Below are 22,051 nucleotides of genomic sequence, written 5' to 3'. Positions count from 1 at the left end.
CTTCCAGCACCCAAAGAACCATGGACTCACTTATCTATGGATTTCATCGTAGACCTGCCACCTTCTAAGGGTCACACCATAATAAGGGTGACCATAGACCATTTTTCAAAGATGGCCCATTTTGTACCTCTACCCGGGCCTACCATCTGCTCAGAGCTAGCACGATTATTCTTCTACCATATCTTCAGACTGCATGTCTTACCCATGGACATTGTTTCAGACCAAGGTCCTCAATTGTTGCCAGGAAACTGGTGTTCGCCTTTGCCAAAAGTTCAGCATTAACATCAGCCTCACGACCGCATATCATCCCCAAGCCAAAGGGCAAGCTGAGCAGATGAATCACTTCTTGAAGGCCTTCCTGCGCGCTTACATCAATGACCAACAAGATAACTGGTCAGACCTCTTATCCTGGTCAGAGTTTTCTCACAGCTCCCACATTGTCACTGCTACTGGAATGTCTCCATTTTCAGTCATCTATGGGAAACAAGCACAACCACCACTACCACATACCTCTATCTGTGCATCCCTGCAGTACAAGCTACTGTGGATGCCCTTAAAACATTATGGGAGCAACAAATCTCCGCTTGCATCAGGCCACTTCCCAGGCCAAGAGAACTGCTGATAGTCGACGTCGCTCAGCTCCTGAATTTCTCCCTGGCCAGAAAGGTCTGGTTAAGTACTTGATATATCCGACCTCAAATTTCATCACAGAAATTCTCTCCTAGATACATCGGTCCTTCGCTGTTACCTGACGCATCAGACCTGTTTACTTATCAGCTACGGCTGCCTCCTACACTGGGAATACATAATACATTCCATGTATCACTTTTAAAACCTGTGATTTTATCTTGGCTGCCTGGAAAGTCCCTGAGCCACCTCCTTTTGTGGCAGAAACCGATATGACGTATAAGGTCCAAGAAGTCCTAGATGTCCGCCGTAGGGGCCGCCAGTGGGAATACCTCCTTTCCTGGGAGGGATATGGACCCAAAGAGAATTTGTGGGAACCAGCTCAAAATATCCTGGACAAGACCCTCCTCTTAAATTACCATCGTGCCCATCCGGGCAAACCCCAACCTCCAAGAGGGGGGGCACTGTTATGTGTGCAGCCCGTGGCAGACCCATGGCACGGCCCTCTCACCTTCTGTATGGACTCCAGCTCCTGGTTGCTCTTCACTGGCAGTGCTGGGCTGCCAGCTCCGACCTCGGGTTGCCTCCAGTGCCTCCAGTTCTACCATGATCCCCAGTATTGCCAGCCAAGATGTCCCTGCTCGTCGGGCCTCTCCACATGGCCCGCGGAGAGACGCTGCCATCGGCACCATGCCCCTCCCTAGGCGCACACGGCACATCGCTGATTTGTTTAAGGGCCTGTGACGGGAACCTGGCCACAGCCCCGGATGCTGACATCAAACTCTTCAGCGTATATAAGCTCAGGCCTTGCTCCTAGCATTGCCTTTGCAACAGGTCTCCTCATACTCCTCGTACTCGTTGCTGATAGAGAATCATCTCTACGTTGTGTTCCTGTCTCCTGTGGTTATTTATTTATTTATTTTATTTTGGATTTTTATATACCGACATTCTTACATTACATGTAAATCATACCAGTTTACATAGAACAAAAACAAGACAGCTGGAGAATAACTCCATAGTCTGATACAGTGAACAATTACAAATTAAACTTGTTAATAAACTAAAAAAGGGTACTTAACTTGGAAATGGTTTATAAAACAGAAAATGTACAAAAAGGAAATTAAATGAGGCACCAAGGGTTGCACGAAGGGGAGCACAAAGGGGAAAACTCCTTTGTCGCGCGACGCATGGAGCGCGGCGCCTGGTGGCGAGGCGCTTTTAAACCGCCGACGAAGGTCTCCGTGACGTCGTGGGAGGGGGCGTGGTCTCTCTCTCTCGCGATGTCATCTCACCTCCCGATGTTCTAATTTCCTCTCAGTTCCTTTTCTTTTTTTAACTTTAAAAGGTGGAAAATTAAAGTTACTGCGGGGGCCCTAGATGTAAATGGGCCTCCCCGCTCGCCCGCGCCCGGCGGCAAGGCGCCCCTCAACCGCCGACGAAGGTCTCCGTGACGTCGTGGGAGGGGGCGTGGTCTCTCTGTCTCACAATGTCATCTCACCTCCCAATGTTCTAATTTCCTCTCAGTTCCTTTTCTTTTTTTAACTTTAAAAGGTGGAAAATTAAAGTTACTGAGGGGGCCCTAGATGTAAATAGGCCTCCCCGCTCGCCCGCGCCCGGTTCCTGTCTTCCTTGTTCCTGCCCTGTCTATGTGTTGTACTGACTTTCTGGATTTCGACTTAGGCTGAAGAGTATTCAGACAAAGCCATCTCCAACCCTGGATCTCTGCTACATTTGACTACTCTTCAGCCTATCTCCAACTCTGAACCTCTGCTACGTTTGACTACTCTTCAGCCTATCTCCAAACCCAGACCTTTGCTACGTTTGACCACACCTGCCTTCTCCATGCCCTGACCATTGCCTTGATCGACTACACTACAGATTACTCCATGTCCAGAGTTTTACATTACTTGCCATGATCCTCGCTTGCTGCCAGCCCTGATTCCAGCCTATCAGTGACGTCTCCTCCAGCCTATTTCCTGGACATGGACTAACAAGGCTTTGGCCTTTCTTTGCTCAGGTGCCTCCAGTTACCTCCTGTTCCATTGGTGCCTGTGTTCCTGTACCAAACCCAGTCCAGGGTAGGACTAAGCCACCTATCGACTGCTGTCTCTGGGCTGAACCGCCTTACTTCACAAACCAATCTCGAGGCCCACCTAAGTCCTGCCGGCCCCGGCACCCAAAGGCTCAACCCATGGGGAACGAGGGCTAGTATAGGTGAAGCTCCAGTGGCCTCTATCTTCAGCCCACTCCACCTGCCGATGGTGGGGACCTGTAGGTCCCTACCTACAGGTTGCATCAACCCCACTTCGGCCCAAGGGTCCACCTCCGACGCAACAGATAGTAGACATGTGAAACCTGAAGCCTGGAGTATTTGAGGACAAATTGCTCCTAGGGGGTTCACTTTGCAGTGATTTTGTTGTGGTAGAACCAATAGCTGTGGAGAAAAAATTATTTATTAAATTCTACAAAGTAAAATAAGGTCTTATGGAGAGAGAGAGACTGGCAGAGAACTACACAAAGCAGCAGTTTAAACTCTCAAAATGATTTCACTGATAAACGCATTATATAGGATTTTTTACTTGTACATTTCTAACCCCTAAACTAGGTTACATAGTTGTCAAAATTTCTATGATTGGCATTTAATTATAAACAACTAATCTGAATGTCTATATGTAGATTCGTTCTTCCTCGGTATATAAATTAATCTTTGCTTTATATGTACATTTATATTGGAGCTTGTTATTAGATTCAGTCTCAGCATGGCCTTGGTCCATTTAAATATGCTTCTGTAACTGTATGGCCCAGTTTTTTTTTTCTGTTAATACAGCATTTATATCTAGCTTCTCTCCTGTGGCATCTGCCTGTCTAAAGCACATATGTCATGTTAGATTTGTTAGTAGCTATAAAGCTACTTATAGGAGGGAGTCACATGATACTGTGAGGGAGAACAGATGCTCCAACTGATCTCTCCAAGGGCCCTTCCCTCCATTTACTTACTTTTGCAGTGGTTTTAGCTTTGTAAGTCGACATATTTCGACACACTATACTCTCCTGTGCTGGGTGACCCAAACTATAGTAGAATACCCGTTTGCTTGGTTGAAATGGCATCCAAGCAGCTAAAAAAGAAAAGGAGAAGGCAAAGGGCAGTGAGTCTAAAATGGCCAACGCATTCGTCTTACTGCTGCTTCTGAGGCCCCGGATCTGGCAAGCTCCGATATTGCCACTGCTGTACTCGCAGGCTCTGGATGGGAAGTTTACCAAGATCTTTGAACAGTTATCTGGGATAAGCACTCAATTATCTCAAATTCAGCAACAGCTCCAAGCTGCGGAGCAGAGGATCTCCAATGTGGAAGATAAGACTGCCTCAGTAATATCTGATATGATGCAATTAAAAACCCAGTGTGACTTATTGCAATCTAAAGTGGATGATCTTGAAAACAGGTCCCACAGAAACAACTTGCAGATCATAGGGAACCCAAGACTGTACCAGACCGGTATTTGGGGCCTTGGTTGGAAGCATAGCTCACACAAGTATTCAGCCTAACAGGTACTCATGGTGCTTTGAGGATCGAAAGGGCTCAGCGCCTAGGACCGATATTACCTGGGGATCGGGCTAATGTTAAACCCAGAGCAGTTATATTCTGGGTCTTAAATTTTGCCCACAAGATTAAAATTTTAAGAGCATACCGTCACCAGAAAGATCTTCTGTTGCATCCGTCGGTCGCAGATGGCTGCGACCGCTCTGCCTCACCTCTCTTCTACCCTTTTCCTCCTCCCTGGGAAGGATGACTGCCTCCAGTGCTGATTGCCGAATCCCTCGGTGTCTCCGATACAGCATGGGCATCCCCGTCCGCCATGCTTCTTCCTGAGGCCTCCTAGGCGCGCGCACGCCACCTATGCTTTTGAGAACGTCATGGCGGGAACCTCGGGGGCATCTGTTATAGTTAGTGAGGTTTTGGGTGGACCCTTGGACACTGTGGCAGCTGACCACGCCCAAGGGGGGAAGTCCCGTTAGGGGCCACAGGTCAGGCTCAACTCTGGACACAAACACAGATAGTTCTTTATTTAGACAGTTTGAGAAGCCACCAGAGGTGGCAGTAGTGAGTAGAAGATGTAGCCCGGCTGGGCTAGTATTTCCCAGGGTGCTGGAACGTGGTTTCTCCGGTAGCAGTGCTGTAGTGGAGAGAACTGAGAAAGTGAGTACAATAGAACATTCGCAGAATCCCAAGAATGGAGAAGCCCCGCGATAGGGAGTACTGGCCCTCGAGGAGCGAGTACCAGAACCCTGAAGGTAGAGAGACTTGTTGGCAAAGTACTCACACAGCGGTTCCACGTAAGAGATGGCACTGGTACTGGAACGGGGGCAGGCCCTCGAGGAACGAGTATCTGGTTCCAGGGAGACAGCTCTGAGGAGTAGATGATAGTAGTACTCACTGATGGTGTCTGTAGTGAATTCCTCCAAGTAGGAAAAGAGATAGGTACAGGCAGCGGGTCAGGGAACATGGGCCCTCAAGGAGCGTGTACCGGTTACTGACAGCGACCTGAAAGAAGCAAAGAGGCCCCCGAGGAGCGGGTACCCCGTTAGCAGAAAGAGTCCAATAGAAGGAAGGCAGAGTAGCTGGGTACGGAGAGCGAATCCCATCCGTAAGATTCCCCTTGCTAATTCAACGGCTAGCAATAACAGTAGGCTTAAATATCCGGGCAGCATGACGTCATCACAGGGGGACGCCCCTGAGGAACGTGCCAATGAGGAAATAAGAATGAGGGCCGCGCGGCGCGCATGCCGTAAGGTACCTGGAGAGCATGGCGGGAGGCAGTGCCCAAGCCGGTCCGGGGACACCGGAGAGGACGGCAGACGGACGCCGTGGCAGCCAAGCATCCATCAAGAGCAGGAGGAGTCGCAGACAAGGAAAGGTAGGCAGAGTGAAGCCGTCGGGCAGCGACGGTCGCAACAGCGTCCCCACTGCATGACGTCAGTACCTCCAGGTATTTAAACCTACACTCCACTATAGCCCAACGAGTTAGCAAGGACTTCGGTTTTGCTACTCTGACCGCTTCTAAGCTGCTCGTTTGGATTTCTCTCTACCCTCCGGGTAACTCGCTCCAACAGAAGCTCTGGGGACCCGCTCCTCGGGGGCCTCTTGCTTCTATCTACCCTTCGGGGTTCATCTACCTAACCTTGGACACCTGCTCCTCGGGGGTCCAATCTACTTTCTTCTAGGATCCTTCAGCGCATTAGGTACTCGCTGCTCGAGGGCCTATCCAGCTCAGGGTATCCTGCAACTTGGAACTTGTTTCCCTCTCTCCATTCTTCTATGAAGGAAGTTATCAGCACTGCTACTCTGTGAGTATCACTACGCTCCAGCTCTCCTTAGTCCACCCTTCAGGTTCGGCTTATCCTGCTCTGCGGAACACTACCAACCTTGCTACATCCGGGTGAGACAATCATCTATAGAGACTGTCTGAGCTTACTGTGATAACGCTGGCTTACAGTACTATCCCTTCCTTGAAGCAAGATTCGACTTACATCAGCAGTACAATACAGATTTCTTTCCTCAGTGTCTGCTTAATAGAGTCTAGCCTATCCTTGTGGTTCCCCACGGGGCCCCTCCCCGTGGGAGGAGGCATCTCCACTGCGACCAAGAGTCCACAATATGCCACAAACCCAACATCTTCAATTTGAAGGGGACAACATTTTTCTATTTCAAGATTACTCTGCGGCGGTAGCCTCAAGGAGGAAGGAGTTTGTTCCAGCTTGCTGTCAACTAGCATGGAAAAGCATCAGATCCACGTTACTATTCCATGCAAAGTTAAAGGTTTTCTATAAGGGGCAGCATTTTATCTTTAATTCAGCCAAGAAGCTAACAATTTCTTGCAAGGACTGAATTCAGACTCTGGTTGAGCACTCGCAGGTTTACCCTTTTGCTTTATGTTTATATTTGCTGCATAATTTTTTTTTTTTACTGCAGCCAAATGTCCTGTTTGGAATATTGATTTGGAAAGGAGGGCCCTCACAGCATGCATGATCAACCCAAAATGGCTAGGTTGGGCTATTTTGGCGATTTTGGTTGGCATTGGGGGTGTAAGATTTTTTTTTTCCTCCTTCACCCATGCAAACCCATACTGGGGACTATTTTTTTATTACTTTTTTGGGGGGTTTACTGCTGAGAAGACGTAATTTGTTTGGGTACTATGTTATTTTTTATTATGCTTTCTGCTGCTCTACTCTTTGTGGATTGTCTTCCTTACTTAGATCAGGAGAGCCTATCCCACAGGAGTTCACTTGTATTGCCTTTACATATTGTTGGGTGGGACGAGCGGTAGGTCTAGGCTGGGAGACCTATCGCCAATATTCAAGTAGTGTTTCTTTCTACATCATTATTTTATTCTCCCTGGGCCCTTTCGGTGCCTCTTAGATACTTTACTTGGAATGTATGTGGGATAAGCTCCATTACTAAATGCTATAAGATTTTATAAGCCATGTGCGGATCACGAGTAGCCATAGCTATGTTGCAAAAAATGAAACTTTCTGCCACTGAATATCAAAAATTGCAGAAACAGTGGGTAGGCAAAGTATTTTCTGCTTCTTCTGGACATCGCAGTGAAGGGGTTGCCATACTTTTTCATAAATCCCTGGTGTTTAATGTGCAGTACTCGATTGTGGATCCAGAGGGCAGACATCTTTTTCTGGTAACTGAGATTTTTGGCAAACAGATTTTGTTGGGCAATGTTTATCCTCCAAACACTTACTCTGAGCCTTTTTTCAACAAAATCTTTAACATTCTTTTACTATACTCCCATTTACCTACTATTCTTGGTGGAGAAGTAGGGATTTAATATGGTATTGGACAGAGCTATTGATAGACAACCAGCTCGACCTCCCTCCTGTGTTGACCTTAGGCGGGGCCTCCCATTTCTCTGCAGCAATTTGGACCTGATAGATGTGGGCAGAGTCCTCCATCCTTTGGAGGAGGATTATATTCATGTCTCTAGGGCACATGGTTCTTAAATCACATCTGGATTACTTACTAGTAAGCACGGCCTATTTCTCGAAGGTGGTCAGCTCTGCAATAGGCCCTCTGGCCATTTCAGACCATGAGCCAGTGTGGTTCGATATTGAAGGAATCTCTCCTCTGTCAATGAGTTGGAGATGGAGGTTACCTTCTCATCTCTATTATGATATCTCTTTTCACTGTTATCTCAGGGATAAATGGAGGGAATATGCCCACTTTAATGAGGAACACCAATCTGACCCTATCGTTTACTGGGAAGCTGCGGAAGCTATATTATGGGGCAAGGTGATAGCTTATGTTGCCAAAAGGAAACGGGAATTTGCAGGCAGTATTTTACGGCTAGTAAAACAGCTCCAATTGGCCAAGCGACAATACTGTCAGAATCCTTCTGTCACAAATCGCACTTAATTTTACACAGCCCAAATTGCCTTAAATATGGCAACAAGGCTGGGAAACTTTTAACAAACCTTGTTCTATCCTGGGAAGGTAAGACCCATATCTTAGCTTTACAAGTTCACACAAGCCAGGTAAAACACTATTCCAAAGACATTGGGATATCTTTTATAGGTACTATAAGGACTTATATAGTTCAGAACCCTGTGAGATCTCTTCCATTCAGGCCTATCTGGCTGCCCCATATATCAAAGGAGGATCTCCAGCGTTTAAATGCCCCTGCCACTTTTCCAGAATTGTTACTGGCAATCAAATTCTCTGTGCTTTGTAAATTTCCTGGTCCCGGCGGCCTATCCAATGAATTTTATAACATTCTGGCTGATTATGTTTGTTTGCCTTTAGGCAAGCTTTTTGTAGGGGTGTGCATTCGTTTTGAACTTAAATGTAAAATGCAACTTTTTTTTTTTTTAACTTAAAAAAGTGATGAGGCGAAAACGATCGGATTTCCAACTTATTCAACATAGCTAATCCTTCCTTAATCCCCCCCCCCCCCCCAAGACTTACCAAAACTCCCTGGTGGTACAGCAGGGAGTCAGGACGCCATTGCCTCCTGACCCCCCCAAGCTGGCCAAAAGTTCCTTTTGGGTGCAACGAGGGTCCCCCGGAGCGATCACGCGGGGAATCACGTGACGCCGCATCACTCCGACGTGACGCCAACGTCACGTGCTCCTCGCAAAGGAGTTCAGCAATGGCGTCCTGACTCCCTGCTGTACCACCAGGGAGTTTTGGTAAGTCTTGGGGGGGGGGGGGATTAAGGGGGGGGGGGGGTTTAAATTTTTTTTTGCACGTATGGACATAGACTCAACTTATGGAAATCTCCATATGTCCATATTGACCGCAAATGGGACCCCCTTTCGACTTATGGACTTATGAACATAAACTTTTGCTCTGCACATCCCTAGCTTTTTGAATGCCTTTCTGATCCCTTACTTAAGGAATGGAGCGCCAATAAAACGACTATAATTGTCTTTCCAAAGTCGAGTAGGGATCCTACTTTATCCTGCTTAAACCGTCCAATTTCACTTTTGAATTGCGATGTTATATTCTTGGCAAAGATTATGGCACATCGTATGTCATCTTTTTTGCCCAAGTTAATACTGCCAGTGCAGGTGAAGTTTGTCAGGGGCAGACAAACTGTAGTGAATGAGAGGTGAGTACTAGCTTCCATGGATTTTTCAATTAAACAGCATCCAAATTCTTTATTAGTTAATTTTGATGCGGAAAAACATTTGATTGGGTGAATTGGGTGTTTCTTTTTGAGGTTCTTCAGGCATATGGATTCCATGGCCAGTTCTTCTCCTTTCTTCAAATGCTTTACTCCAATCCACAGGCTGCCATTTTGGTTAATGGGGAGTTTTCTAGGGATTTTGTACTAGTTTGGAGGACATGCAGGGGTGCTCTCTGTCACCACTACTTTACTTTTTGTGCTAAAGATCCTTAATTCCTCTGTAGATATACATGGTATAGATTTTGAGAACACCACTTTCAAATTGGCATCATTCTCAGATAATTTACTGATATACATTACTGATCCCATTCGATCGTTACAAGCAGCCTTGCAAGAAATTGCAGATTATGGTCCCCTTGCGGGATTCAAGTTAAATCCTGATAAATCTGGGCTATGGCATTGGGTTCCTGGAATACCAATGCTGGGGGAACCATTTTCTACTCAAATGGACTGGAAATCAAATTAAATACTTGGGTATTTGGCTCCCTAGGGATCTTTCCACTCTTTATTCCATTAGTATTTCTAAATTACAAGAGAGGACCAAAATGTCACTTCTAGCCTGGCTGCATCTGCCTTTGTCTTTGATTGGACGCATTCACCTACTTAAAATGACTATTTTTCCTCAGTGGTTATATATTTTGGCAGTTCTTCCTCTTTCTCTCTCTGGATCCACTCTTAGGAGGCTATATGGGTTATTTAGTCAGTTTCTTTGGGTGGGGGGGGGGAGGGGGGTAGGGAGACCAAGAATGGCTTTGAAGGTCCTGATGAAACCTGTTACTAAAGGGGGCTTTGGGTTACCTGACTTGTTGATGTACAATTACGCAATTAACCTAAGACACATAGGTGGTTGGATTTTGAACACACATTTTTATTTGGATATGGCCTTGGAAGTGAAGTTGATTTTCCCTATTTCTCTCAGGTTTGTATTCCAGGTCCATCACTCTCATGTTTCTCAATATGTAAAGTCTCCCATTTTTGTTTTCCCCCTTCATAGAACATGGTGGTGCCTCATGTCTATCCTCTCTTTTAGCTCTTGTTCCTCGCCTTTTTTGCCAATCCAGGGAAACATGGGTTTTTCTCCAGGGCTTGGTCCTTCCCATTTCCAGGCGTGGGATTTGAAGGGGCTAATATTTATTGCACAATTGTTTAAAACAGATGGAACTATATTATCTTTTCCTGACATTTGTACTAGATTTAATTTAGTTCCAAAGGATCTCTTTTCCAACTATCAAATTTGGCACTATGTACAAACTCTAAATGCTAATGAGTTTCTCAATCCAAATTGGCACTTTCTGTTTGATTTGATGTGGAGGAGCCTAGTTGGCACTCTATCTCTTTTTTCTATAAAGCACTGGCAGTGGCGAACAAGTTGAATAATTGGTCTTTAGACGCTGCATGGGTTAAATGGTAGCAGGAACTGAAGACCAGTTTTCCACTTTCTGCCTATGTTGTAAGTTTTTCAGCCATTCAAACTATTACATGCAATGTTCAAATGAGAGAAACTCGTTACAAGATTCTGTACAGGCTTTATTTTTCCCAACATGAAGCTAATCTAGCTAAGCTCATGGATTGTGGTATGTGTTTAAAATGCAACCAAGGCATTGCTCATTTGGGCCACTCATTTTGGGACTGTGGTTACATTCAGCTCTTCTGGAAAAAGGTTTTTCATTATGCTGCTACTATATTGGACCTCCATATACCTCTGACTCCTCAGATGGCATTATTTGGCATATTTCCTACATTGTTTTTGGGGACTCTGAAACATAAATTGTGATTCAATAAAATCTTCATTCTAGCGGCCACAGTTATTCTTCATGTTTGGAGACTCATGGATGAACCCTCAATGACCCAGTGGTGCAATAGCATTCACAATTTACTGATCATGGAATTATTTTCCTGCAAACATTCTTTTTCTTTTTGGCTTAAGCAGCGGGCATTGGATGTTTGGATGCCCTATATCATATCTCTAATGCATAGAGCCCAGAGCCAGATATTGAATAGTATTGATGACTACATGGTTAAAACTGACTATTCATGACTTCTCAGCAGTGGGGGAGGGAGGGTGGGTTGGAATTGGGGCTGGAGGTAGGATTTGGGAGAGGGTGGTAATCGGTTGGCTAGGTTCGTCTACTATGTAAAATGCAAAACGTTCCATGAACATGTGGTATGTATCAGAGGAGGAAAAAAGTTTAAGAAAAAATTTTAAAAGTGTGCCCGTGGTCAAGTTAGGAAAAGGGACTTAGTTTTTGGGTACTTGCCAGGTTCTTATGGCCTGGATTGGCCACTGTTGGAAACAGGATGCTGGGCTTGATGGACCCTTGGTCTGACCCAGTATGGCAAGTTCTTATGTTCTTATGTTCTTATGTACCATGTGTTGAAGCTTAATTTGTTTGTGTCACACATTGTTAATAAACAAATTTCAGCATAAAGCTACTTATGATCAAAACTCAAATAACTTAAGAGAATAAGAATAAAAACGACTTATGTGACATGTATTTCATTAATCTTTACTACTTTCTATCATGGCTCTTACTAGCTTGAAAGCAATGAAAGCAAGATGGTGCCCTAACCCTGATACCGGGAGTGTTGTGATCTTCCTGCACACAGTGCCCTATCCCGGTTACCGGGGTGTTGTGATCTTCCTGCACACATCCCGGTATCAGGGTTAGGGCACTGCGTGCAGGAAGATCACAACACTCCCGGTATCAGGGATATGGCACTGAGTGCAGAAAGATCACAACACCCCTGGTATCAGGGATAGGGCACTGCGTGCAGGAAGATCACAGCACTGCCGGTATCAGGGATAGGGCACTGCGTGCAGGAAGATCACAACACTCCCGGTATCAGGGATAGGGCACTGCGTGCAGGAAGATCACAACACTCCCGGTATCAGGGATAGGGCACTGTGCGCAGGAAGATCACAACACTCCCGGTATCAGGGATATGGCACTGAGGGCAGGAAGATCACAACACCCCTGGTATCAGGGATAGGGCACTGCATGCAGGAAGATCACAACACTTCTGGTATCAGGGTTAGGGCACTGCATGCAGGAAAATCACAACACTCACGGTATCAGGGATAGGGCACTGCGTGCAGGAAGATCACAACACCCCTGGTATCAGGGATAGGGCACTGCGTGCAGGAAGATCACTGCACTCCCGGTATCAGGGATAGGGCACTGCGTGCAGGAAGATCACAACACCCCCTGTATCAGGGATAGGGCACAAGTTCTAGTCACATTGACTGATCACATTACTTTTTTTGTCAAGCTACCAACCGTTTCCATTTCCCTTCCCCCCAACCATTACCTCAGTGGGAACCTTGGTAACATCAATAAATAAGAGGGCAGCCAGCCAATAGGAATACATATTCATTCCTAACTGACCTGAAAAGTGTCAATTTGTATCATTTTCTGTTAGTGCGCACTAACCCGATTAACGATTTTTTAATGATAAATCGGGGGAATTCGTATTGTATCGAGTTCTTTAACGATGTATGACGATTTTAAAATTATCGGACGATAATTTTAATCGTTGAAAAACTATTCACATCCCTACACAATGAATATGCATGAAAACCCGACTGGCTGGGGGGTCCCCAGGACAGGGTTGGGAACCACTGCTGTATACAGTAGGTAATCCAATTGGCCAAAGTTCTCTTCATTACTGCTACTCCTAGTTTATTGGGGTTGTAGAATACGAAGAGCTAGGATGATTGTCTATGGCCTTGTGCTCTAAATTTATAATACGCAAAGGACCTTTTACAATTTAGGGTGTGATGGGTTTTTTTCCCTTTCATGCTTGTGTGGTTTAGGGAAAAAAGTAGGAAGCATGATTAATTGGTTGAGGTGAAAGACCGATACTACTTTCAGTAGAAACCTCTGGTGTGTCTGAACTACCACTTTATCATGGAAGTGTTGCATCCATGGCTGCTCTAAGCCCTCACTCTGCCCTCTCTACCTCTGTGGCGACTCCCTCCGGGTCTGATGGAAGGTTTGCTGCCGTGGCGACTCCATGCTGCTTCTCTCCGGTGTACCCGGACCGGCTCAACGCTGCGGATCCGCCATGTTCCTGATGACGTAGGGCGCACATGCGCGCTCCGAAGTATGTACCAGCAAGGGCGCGAACCTCAGAGGCGTCCCCCTGTATTGACTTCATCCGCTTCCAACATTGAAAGACAAGGACAAGGACAACTCCAAGAATCCGGACTCGCTACGGATTCGTCCAAGCTACTCTGCCTCCTCAGACTTACCAGGGGTACCCGCTCCTCGGGGGCCTCGCACTCTTTTCTCTATTTTCAGATTGCAGATAGGAACCGGTACTTGCTCCTCGAGGGCCCATGTTCCTGAATACTCTGAAGATTCTTTACTGCCTGGAAGCTATCGCAGATACAAACATTCGTGAATTACCACCGCTCTCTCAGAGCTTTCCCTGTAACCAGGTACTTGCTCCTCAAGGGCCTAACTCTTTCCAGCGACTGAGCCTCCTTAAGAACCTATGTGAGATTGTCATCTACTACTGGCTATGTATACAGCATACCCTGTCTACTCACTATCTATAGTCTCTCTACAGCTCAGCAACCCTGGGATCGCAGTTCCAGTAACTGAGGGACTTCAGCCCTGCCGGGCATATCAGTTCACTACTGCCACCTCTGGTGGTTCTACTAACCTGTCTATTAAAAGAACTATCTGTGTCTGTCTCCATACCCAAGCCTAGCCGGTGGTCCCTCTCAGGATATCCTCCTGGGGGTGCTGTCATCTGCCATCGGCCCAAGGATTCACCTATCTACATTCCTTTCCAGCTGAGTACCCTCTCTAGCACTCCGCTGGTACAGTTTGCCAACTCCGCAGTCTACATCATAACAAGATTGCTAGTTCCGCCTATGGAGCATATCAGATTGCTAAATTCCTCCTTTCATGGGAGCAGATCCATAACAGATTGCTAACTCCTCCCCTTACAGAAGTATCCAGCTGCAGATTACTAACAGACTGCTAACTCCTCCCACTTCAGGAGATGAGCATAACAGATTGCTAACTCCTCCCTCCTTGAGGAGTAGATCCTAACAGATTCTAACAGATTGCTAACTCCAGTGAATCCGGCTTAAAATTGGAGAAGCAGTACTCCAAGGACACAGCTCAATGCCTTACGGGCCATACCGGGTCTGGCCAGACATAATGTGGAGCAGCGAGAAGCCTAGTAACTTCATTGTGTCCTGGTCTCTATACTTTTTACATAAAAACATAAGAATATAAGATATGCCATACTGGGTCAGACCAACAGTCCATCAAGCCCAGAATCTTGATTCCAACAGAGGCCAATCCAAGTCACAAGTACCTGGCAAGTACCCAAACATTAAATAGATCTCAAGCTACTAATTCTGGCAATACACAGTGGCTATTCCCTGTTGATTAATAGCAGTTTATGGACTTCTCCAGGAACTTATTCAAACATTTTTTAAACTCAGGTACACTAACTGCCTTAACCACATCCTCTAGCAATGAATTCCAGAGCTTAATTATGCATTGAGTGAAAAACAATTTCTCTTATTTGTTTTAAATGTGCTACTTGCTAAGTTCATGGAGTACCCCCTAGTCATTATATTATCTAAAAGAATAAATAACTGATTTATATTTACCCATTCAAGTCCTTTCATGATTTTGTAGATCTCTATCATTTCCCCCTCAGCTGTCTCTTCTCCAAGCTGAACAGCCCTAACCTGAATAACCTCAACCTGAAACGAGTAAACAACTGATTAACATTTATTCATACCATTCCACTCATTATTTTTAGACCTGTAACATATATTTATTTTATTTATTTATTTATTTATTTGAGTTTTTCTATACCGGCATTCACGGAAATTCGTATCATGTCGGTTTACATAAAACAAGGGGTGATCAATACATTATAAACGTACATAAATATAAACATGAGAGTATTCATTTACAAATTATAACAAATTATAACAAGTGCGCAGAAAAAGCAGTTACAATAAAACAAGGATGGTTCTAACTGGGAATAGAAGAAGAGGATGATAGAAGTTTAACAAGAAGTAGAACGTGCAGTGCTTGGTATCTCTGTATCAGTTTAATGGGTGATAATCCGTCTTTCTGTATTTGGTGGAAGAGCATCAGTCAGAGTCCGGAAAGGCTTTCTTGAACAGCCATGTCTTAAGTCTCTTTCTGAAGGTTGGAAGACATGGTTCCTGTCGTAATTCTAAGGGGATTGAGTTCCATAGTGGGGGACCTGCTGTAGAGAAGGCCCTGTCTCTCGGTGTTATATGTTGGGTGGTATTGGCGTGTGGTACCTGTAAAAATTCTCTGTACATTTCTCTAATCATCTAATGGGTCTGTTGGAGGAGTGTTTTTTGAGTGCTATTTGTAGATGGAGTGGAGCTAGTCCATGGATGTTTTTGAAGATTGTGGTGAGGGATTTATGAATTATTCTGTAGTGGATTGGCAGCCAGTGAAGGTCTTTAAGGACTGGCGTAATGTGATCTCTTCTCCTCTTGTTCGTTAGGATTCTTGCTGCCGTGTTCTGAATCATTTGGAGAGGTTTAATATGGGATGATGGGAGGCCTAGTAGTATAGCGTTGCAGTAATCTATTTTCGCAAAGATTATTGTTTGGAGCACTGTTCTATAATCATGGAAATGAAATAAGGGTTTTATTCTTTTTAATGTGTGTAGTTTGTGGAAGCAGTCTTTAGTTGTTTGATTAATAAATGCTTTTAGGTTTAGTCTGTTGTCTATAGAAAACTCCTAGATCTCTTACTTTTGAGACTTGTAAATTGGGCTGGCGGGTTCGTAGTGATTTTGCAGTTATCTGGTGAGATTAGCAGGAATTCACTTTTGATTGGTTTAGAATTAGGTTTAAGCTGGATAGGAGGTCATTAATTTCTTTAAAACAGTTTTCCCACAGTTTTAGAGTTTTATTGATGGATTCTTTGAGGGGGATTACAATCTGGACGTCGTCTGCATAAATAAAGTGTTTTAGGTTCAATTTGTTTAGAAGTTGGCAGAGCGGGAGAAGGTATAAATTGAAGAGTGTTGGTGAGAGAGAGGAACCCTGAGGAACTCCTTGTGAAGATGGGTATCTATGTGATTCTTTGTTGAGGATTTTAACTTTGAAACCCCTGTTCTCTAAAAAAGTCTTAAACCATGTCAGTGCTGATCCTGCAATACCGATGTTCGCCAGCTGGTTTAGTAATATGGTGTGGTTTACAGTGTCAAAAGCTGCCGATAGATCTAATAGTATCAATAGGAAGGCCTGTCCTTTGTCGAGGCCCAAAGTAAGGTAGTCCGTAAGTGAGATGAGTAGGGATTCGGTATTTGAGGCTTTTCTGAAACCAAATTGAGTAGGGAATAGAATTTTGTGTTCTTCAATGTAATCTGATAGTTGCGTGTTTACTAGTTTCTCCATCACCTTGGCAATGAAAGAAAGATTGGAAATTGGACAGTAGCTGTTGGGATCTTTGGGGTCCAAGTTAGGTTTCTTGAGAAGCGGTTTGATGGAAGCTAGTTTGAGGTCATCTGGGTAGTAACCCTGGGTGAATGAGCAGTTTATGATGTCCGCTAGAGTTTTGTTTATGGTGTCCGGGATTAGAAGTAGTAGTTTAGACGGGATTTGGTCGAAGGGATGTGAAGAGGGTTTCATTTTCTTCAGAAGTGTTTGGATCTCTGCGGAAGTGGTGAGTTCAAAAGATTGGAGGGATATTTTCTTGTTGTGGAGTACGTACGTGCTGGCTGGTGTGCCTGTATTGGGCTTAAGTTGTGTTATAAGGTTCGTGATTTTATTACTGAAGAAGAGTGCCAGCTCATCAGCTTTTGATTGAGCTTGGTTGGATGGTATGTCCGGTGGATTTGCCTGAGTTAAATTGGAGACGAAAGTGAAGAGCGCTTTGGAGTCAAAGATGATGTCATGAATCTTATGTGCGTAGTAGTCTCTTTTTGTTTTTAAGGTGGAACTCTTGTATGAGTGGAGGGCGAGTTTGTAAATAGAAAGTGTAGCGGGGGAAGGGGCTTTACGCCATTTACTTTCTTTCTGACGTAAATTGAGTTTGAGGTTTTTAAGTTCGTTTGTAAACCAAGGCTGCCTTTTGGACGCACCTTGTTTGACTTTTTTTGTTATCAGTGGACATAGTTTGTTTGCCACAGTTTCCGTTATGGTTGACCAGGAATTAATGGCTGAATTAGGTGTCGTGAGGTCTATGCGTGAGAGATCCGTGATTAGATGATTGCTGAGTTCGTCAGATGAACATACTTTTCTGTAGAGAAATGAGTGTTGAGGTGGGTGTAGGGATGTGCAGAGCAAAATTTTATGTTCATATTTCTTATGTCCGAAAGGGGGTCCCACTTGCGGTCAATATGGACATAAAAAAAAATTCAATGAGTTGGGTATATGTACATATGTCGCCCATTAAAGTCAATGGGGGAAGGATTTCCAGCCTATTTTTGGCTGCAGAATTGTGGTTTTTCTTATCAATTGGCCCAGGAGAGAGTTCCCTTTCCTTTGTGCAGGGAAGTACTCCCTGGAAAGGGGTCCACCCCTAGAGTTGTGTGTACCCGGTGTTTACATTGGCGTCCAGTGAATATCGTTGGCGTCTAGTGAATTCCGTTGGCGTCTAGTGAATTCAGACGGTACTTACGCACTTCAGCAGATGACAAAGGAATTGGAGGATCTCTCAGAAATAAGAATACGTGTGGGAACACAAGGTCTGGATGAACAGGCAGGCACAGCAATGGAGTTAAAACAGCAGTAGGACACAAGGCCTGGATGAACAGGCACTTCATTCGAGGACAGAGGTCAATCCCAGCTAGGGACACAAGGCCTGCATGAACAGGCACAGGAACTAGGTTAAAACACTGGTAGCTCGCCAGCATCTTTCTGATGCATGCTAGAATATTGGCAGCGGTATGGGGCATGGTCCGTCAGGTGGGTGTGCAGTAAAGCCCACCTCCACCCTCATGCTTGTTCAGGGAAGGACTCCCTGGAACTGGTCCACCCCTAGAGTTGTGTGTACCCGGTGTTTACATTGGCGTCCAGTGAATATCGTTGGCGTCTAGTGAATTCCGTTGGCGTCTAGTGAATTCAGACTGTACTTACGCACTTCAGCTGATGACAAACGAATTGGAGCCTAGGATCTCTCACAAATAAGAATACGTGTGGGAACACAAGGCCTGGATGAACAGGTACATCATTCGAGGACAGAGGTCAATTCCAGCTAGGGACACAAGGCCTGCATGAACAGGCACAGCAACCAGGTTAAAACACTTGTGGGAAACACAAGGCCTGGATGAACAGGCACAGCCACTGAGTTAAAACACCTGTGGGAAACACAAGGCCTGGATGAACAGGCAACCGCCACTGAGTTAAAACACCTGTGGGAACACAAGGCCCGGAAGAATGGGCACAGCAACTGAGTTAAAACACCTGTGGGAACACAAGGCCTGGATGAACACGGATACTCGGATAGTAATTATGTGTTTTTTTAATGTATTATATTCTTATTCGAAAACGTTTCTAGCACGTCATACTTGATTACACTCAGGTACTGTAGGTATTTCCCTATCCCCAGAGGAACACAAGGCCTGGATGAACAGGCACCGCCACTGAGTTAAAACACCTGTGGGAACACAAGGCCTGGATGAACAGGCAGGCACAGCAATGGAGTTAAAACACCAGTAGGAACATGGATGAACACTGATACTCGGATAGTACAATTTTTTTTTTATGGATTTATATTCTTTTTTTAAAAAGTTTATAGCACTTCATTTATTTTTATATTTATTTGTCATTTTTATATACTGACATTCTTGTATTCAATGCAAATCATACTTGCTTACACTCAGTTACTGTATGTATTTCCCTATCCCCAGAGGAACACAAGGCCTGCAGGAACGGGCACAGCAACGGAGTTAAAACACTTGTGGGAACACAAGGCCGGGATGAAGAGGCGCAGCAGTCGAGCACAGAGGTCGATCCCAGCTAGGGACACAAGGCCTGGATGAAGAGGCACATCATTCGAGGACAGAGTTCAATCACAGCTAGGGACACAAGCCGCAGAGGAAAAGACACTAACCAGGATCCTCCAAGCCCTCATTTTCTCCAAATTAGACTACTGCAACTCTACATTTCTTGGACTCCCTTCCTCATACACAAAACCACTCCAAATGGTTCAAAACGCAGCAGCCCGTCTACTAACAAACACTAGGAAAAGAGACCACATTTCCCCAGTCCTAAAAGACCTCCACTGGTTACCAATTCAGGTTCAGAGTCATTTACAAATCCATCACCTTGATATACAAAATCTTTCACCAACACACCATAATCGACCTACAAATTCCTCTCCGTTTATACAAATGCACAAGACCGACCAGGGAAGCCTACAGAGGATGCCTCCTTGTTCCACCCTCCAAACCACTTATCACAGCACCTTTAGAGATTGAGCCCTTTCCACAGCAGGTCCACCGTTATGGAACTCCATCCCCCCAGATCTCAGAAATGAACCTTGCCTCCTAACTTTCGGAAAAGACTCAAGACATGGCTTTTCAGGCAAGCCTTCCCGAACTGCACCTAACACACACCATCAATAAATTCTCAGCTCAGAAGCTGTATATATTGGACGCCATATTTGTAATGTACTCTTGTATATTTTTATATTCTACACATGTATATAATTAACCTCCTCTATCCCTCTTTATTTCTTACACTCCCAGTTCATAGCCCCAGTTAATTGTAACTGCATCTCTTCACCACGTGTATTTATGTTATAGGTTGTTTTCTTTGCACCCCTGTTTTCTGTAAAGCGACATCATGTGAACGATTTCATGAATGCCGGTATAAAAAAACCTTAAATAAATAAAATAAATAAGTAAGTACCGCAAGAGAAAGTTGAAAACAACTTTGAAGAGGGAGTTCAAGAGGGCGTGAAATTGTAAAGAGGTAAATGGGTGGGGTCCGTGCAGTCCGCCCGCAGGATTCAACCCGGCGGGTTCGGTCGGACCGGGGTTTCGGCGGATCCCCCACCCCCACCCCTTTCGCGGGGGGTGGGGGAGGGGTGGGGAACGCCTCCCGGACGGCCCCGGCCCCCGCAGGGCGCATTTCCTCCGCGGCGGTGCGCCGCGACCGGCTACGGGTCAGCTGGGAAGGCCCAGGGGGGGCAGGTGGCCCGCTGCTCCGGCAGCGCGTGTTATAGCCCCCCCTCCCGGCGTTTCCTCCTTCCACTTTGGCAACTGTTAACTTGTCTTAACCTCATTCACTACATCTATGCAGACGATGTTCAGATTCTTATTCCCATAACAGAATCTATTAACAAACTTGGCTATTCTTACAAGCCTTCCCTTATCCTTCAAACTTTCACTAGATAAGTACAGCTACTCAGCTTTGAATATGGAACTTCGCCCCTCCAATATTCTCCTCATTTAGCTACCCTACTTATGCACTTCAGAAAATGACAAAGGAATTGGAAGATCTCTCAGAAATAATAATATGTGTGGGAACACAAGGTCTGGATGAACAGGCAGGCACAGCAATGGACTTAAAACACCAGTAGGACACTAGGCCTGGATGAAGAGGCACATCATTCTAGGACAGAGGTCAATCCCACCTATGGACACAAGCCGCGGAGGAAAAGAAACTAACCAGGATTCCCTCCGTAACGGCAAGTGAAGAGGGAAGAGCCCAGCGCCGAATCCCCGCTCGTCCGGCGGGCGCGGGAAATGTGGCGTACGGAAGATCGCCTCTCTGGCGTCGCTCGGGGGCCCAAGTCCTTCTCATCAAGCCTCAGCCCGCGGACGGTGTTAGGCCGGTAGCGGCCCCCGGCACGCCGGGACCGGGTTTTCTCGTAGTCTGTTTGTTTGGGAATGCAGGCCAAAGTGGGTGGTAAACTCCATCTAAGGGTAAATACCGGCTCTGGCGCGTGTTATTGCCCCCCCCCCCCCGGCAGCAGCTTCGCCGTTTCCCCCGGACAAGGGTCCACCTCCAAGTTCAACAATTTCTTACTCTTTACTTTGTCTGTCGAGGCTTGACGTCTCTAAAAGGGTTTGACCTGGAATGCTGTGCATGTCCATCCAATATCGCATACAATATTAAGTGGCATGTTTAATTCAAAATGTTGTACACGGGGAGATCTCAGAAATGAACCTCGCCTCCTAACCTTTCTGGAAAGACTCAAGACATGGCTTTTCAGGCAAGCCTTCCCGAACTCCACCTAACACGCACCATCAATAAATTCTCTGCTCAGAAGCTGTATATATTGTATATACAGGTGGCCCGCCGCTCCGGCGGCGCGTGTTATAGCCCCCCCTGGCAGCAGCTTCGCCGTTTCCCCCCCGCCGTTCCTCCTTCCCCCTTTGCCAACTGTTAACTAGTCTTAACCTCATTCACTACATCTATGCAGGACGATGTTCAGATTCTTATTCCCATAACAGAATCTATTAACAAAGCCATCGCACTTGGAACAACAGCTTACAAGCCATCACTAATCTCCTCAACAGTCAAAGCATGAGATCTTATTAAGAAACTGACATTATCCTCAACAAATTCTTACTCCTAGCAAAACCTCTACCAAGTAAGTACACAGGGGTCTGTATTTTCATACCCCAGTGCTTGCTGTTTGAATACCGCTCTTGCCGTACCGACCCGCAGGGACCACCTAGGGACACAAGCTGTGGAGGAAAAGAAACTAACCAGGATTCCCTCAGTAACGGCGAGTGAAGAGGGAAGAGCCCA

Source organism: Rhinatrema bivittatum, chromosome 5 (assembly GCF_901001135.1).
Source record: "Rhinatrema bivittatum chromosome 5, aRhiBiv1.1, whole genome shotgun sequence".
NCBI classification, from domain to species: Eukaryota; Metazoa; Chordata; class Amphibia; order Gymnophiona; family Rhinatrematidae; genus Rhinatrema; species Rhinatrema bivittatum.
This window is presented reverse-complemented; position numbering follows the sequence as displayed.